The sequence below is a fragment of the Camelina sativa genome, chromosome 17 (assembly GCF_000633955.1).
Source record: "Camelina sativa cultivar DH55 chromosome 17, Cs, whole genome shotgun sequence".
In the NCBI taxonomy this organism is placed as follows: Eukaryota; Viridiplantae; Streptophyta; class Magnoliopsida; order Brassicales; family Brassicaceae; genus Camelina; species Camelina sativa.
The window spans coordinates 12,326,008-12,329,675 of record NC_025701.1 but is presented as its reverse complement, the minus strand read 5'-3'; the positions used below and the strand labels follow the sequence as shown (position 1 = coordinate 12,329,675).

General features: G+C 32.8%; 1 pseudogene; it reads left to right on the top strand.

The window, feature by feature from the left end:
- LOC104756854 lies at positions 1,964-3,487 on the top strand (annotated as a pseudogene).

The window sequence follows — 3,668 nt, the reverse complement described above, 5'->3', positions numbered from 1 at the left end:
AAAAAAAAAAAAAAAAAAGAACTTTTAGACTATTTTCTTAAATATATATATAAGGTACTATATTAAGAAAATAAACAAATACTATGTATTATCCCGCAGACTTTTTTTTAATGAAAATTTGTAATAATTTATTTTGTTATTATGTTATTTATAATAATTTGTGATTAAAAATTTATTGTTTATATTATAATTTTTGTATTTTAAAAATATTTATTGAAAATCTGCCCATAAAATATTTGTAAAAAAAAAATTTATCTGTTAGTTTTTTAAGTACAAATTAGTTTTGATTCTAATAGATTTTTGAAAAATAAATGTTTTCCCTATTTTCGTTTTTTTAATTAGAAATATTTATTTAATTAACTATTTAATCTTAATTAAGTTTTTCTAATGACAATTGAATGTAATTTTTTACACATTCTAAGATTACTTTTATATTTGTACTTCTCAATTAATATAGTAGGATATATATATATATCTTTTAACTTAATTTATAACTGTAGTAATCTTTTTTTTTTTTTAAGTAATATTACATATATATTTTAAGATTTTGTCGGTTTGCCTTGGACTTAACCAATTTTTTTTTTTTAAATAACTTTTATGTATTATAAAAAGTATTACTTTGACTAAACCTTTTTTTGGTTTAATAATATTGAGTCTATGACTACCAAACATAATATCAACGAGACTTTGAAGCTTGAATCTTCAAAGCGTAAATCAAGTTCCAAAGTCGTGATAGCGTAAGAGATTTGAGGGTGCTTTCATTTGTTACGCACCACCATACATACATACATACCAGTTAGGATTAACACCTCGATATATTTGCTCTTTTCTTTTCATGGCTGGATGAGATCAGAGGCAAAAAAGCAAAAAAAAAAACAACAAAATATGACTGTACTTTTCAAGTTAACTGACATTAAGACTCAAAGCAACATTCATGATGACTTTGTAAGCACACTATCTTAGTTTAAATTACTCACGATGGAAAAATAATGTACCAAGCGAAGTGACAACCAAATAATATATGTACATTTGATATAATTATTAACATATCAGAAATATAATTTGTATGTTTTTATAGAAATATTAAAATTTTCAATTTTTGTTGACCAAAGATTACCGTAGTTTTTGTTGGTTTTCTTCTACTTCGTTTTTCAACAAGAATTATCATTGTAGTCGTAGATGTAAACTTTTGCTCACTTTTTGTTGTCTGAAACAGTGTATTTATTGTATAATACGAAAGATAAATGCCAACATTATATATATATATATATATATATAAATCAATCAAACAGTTCTGCAGTTGTGGCTTAAGTGATGAAAAGACACATCAAATTTACCCCATGAAAAATGGTTCGACACATATTTGGTAGTTCACATTTAACCATTGTTGTATATTTCAAAATAATATTTGTCAAATGTTTAATAAGGGATATAAACACTCCCATGCCTTTAAAGCTCGGGAGTTAGGTTGTGCTTACTCGAGATTTAGGCTGTTCCCATGAAGACTGGTTCGACAAATGCTCTAGTAGATGAATTAAAATTCACCCATTTGTTCTAACTCCAGTTCCGCCTCTTATAATTTGTACATACAGCTTAATTAATGCGTCCTCACTCCTCAGTCAAGGCAATGGTTGTATTTGAAGGAAGGTTTTTGAACCGTACCTACCTCATAAGAAAAATTAACAATTATATGTAAGAATGGGGATCGATTGGTATTATTGACTATTAAAGTAACATTAACAGTTTTACTTTTACAAGTTGGGCAACTTTACTTTACTATAGTTATTTATTTATTTATTTTTATTTTGTGGCTAAAACTCTAGTTTCTTTTTATAAACATTTGTTTAAGGCTTACTTTTGTGTAAATTAAATTAGGGTTTTCTGTGTGTCACACAGCCAGCGACGAGAAAGAAGTTCGTTCCATTGGCGTTTAGGTACGTAGTTGTAAAATCCCACCAAATCTATGGGTTTCTTTAGTTGTTGGTCTTTTTTGTGGGATATTTTCCACAACGATAAGCATCTATCAACTGTTATAGAAACCGAAGGTTGTCAGAGAATCGGATCTAGGATCTGTGATTTGCCGGACGATTTGCTCTTGCGGATCTTGCACTACGTCCAGACAAAAGATGCAGTCGCCACTTCAATCTTGTCTAAACGATGGCGTTATGTCTGGACGATGCTGCCTAGGCTCGAGTTCAAAGACGATGGCAGCGAGAGCGTTGGGTGGTTTACTGAAAAGTCATTGCAACTCCATAAGGCACCGAAACTATATAGTTTGATTGTCGAAGTTGGTCCACATTGTCCTGTTGACGTTGATGTCGGAAAGTGGGTTGAGAACGCAGTTAATAGAGGTGTGGAAGTGTTAGATTTCAAGCTCCTATGGACCGCACAGCCCACAAGCTTTCCTAAGTGCCTTTACACATGCGACACGCTCGTTGAATTAGCTCTATCCAACGAGATTCTAGTGGATGTTTCCTCTCCGGCGTTCCTACCATCTCTCTTATATTTGAGTCTTCACGACGTGGTGTATAAAGACGACGAATCTCTTGTTAGGCTTTTATCAAGTTCCCCTGTTCTCAAGTGGCTGTCGGTGTATCGACATGAGGATGACACCTTGAAAGACTTTACAGTGAAAGTTTCTTCCTTAGAAACATTATTCTATAGGACTAATTGGCTGAGGAATGATTTTGACGTTGATGAGGTAGAGGAGGATCAAGCAGTGGATGATGATTGTCTCATTGGATCGTTGTTCATAGATTCCCTCGCATTAAAAAATTTGTACTTCGACGATGTTTGGGATATCTTGATAGATAATATGCCTTGCCTTGATGTGGCATCATTCAGCTATGTTCATAACCCCAGTGACAAGTTTCTGCAATCTCTTTCTTCTGTCATACATCTGGACTTACTTTTGACCAAAGCAATGGTAGCGATTATATATCCCCCGGCCTCTCATTTGTTCCATGTTGCTTCGTCAACTAATATTTTGTTTTTCTATCACAGGCTGCATGCTGTAGCGCCACCAAGTTCTCTCGGCTCACTGAGATTTACTTTTATCCAGATAACTCAGTAGATTGGTTGGAACCACTTATGTCTTTGCTTTAAAATTCTCCTAAACTAAAATCGCTTACTATCGAAACGGTAAGTACCCTGCTCCACGGAAGACAAGCCAATCTAGTTTACATGACATAGAATTAAAGTATATGTATTGATATCAGTGCATCGAAGGTCTTCCACCATCCTGGAATCAGCCGAGTTCTATTCCCGAATGCTTGTCATCTCATCTAGAGATCTTTTTCTGGAGAGGCTATGGAGGAAGAGGAGATGAGAGACAACTAGTGACATACATTCTTGCTAACTCAAAGTGTCTAAACACAGTAGAGATCTCCTTCATAGCAACCTGTAATCCTGAAGATACACAAAAAGAATTGGAATCTATGCCTAGGATTTCAACATCATCTCGGCTTGTGTTCCCCACTTAAATGAAATGGAGGTTTAAGGGAATGACTTCTTCTGACGTACTAATCATCTATATATCAATAGTGTAGCATTGTTGCTCATGTGACAACTCACAGTTATTCTCATTGTTACTTTTTATTTATTTATTTACTATATATCCTCAAAATTCTCCTAAAACTAAAAAAAAAAAAAAAAAAAAAAAAAAAAAA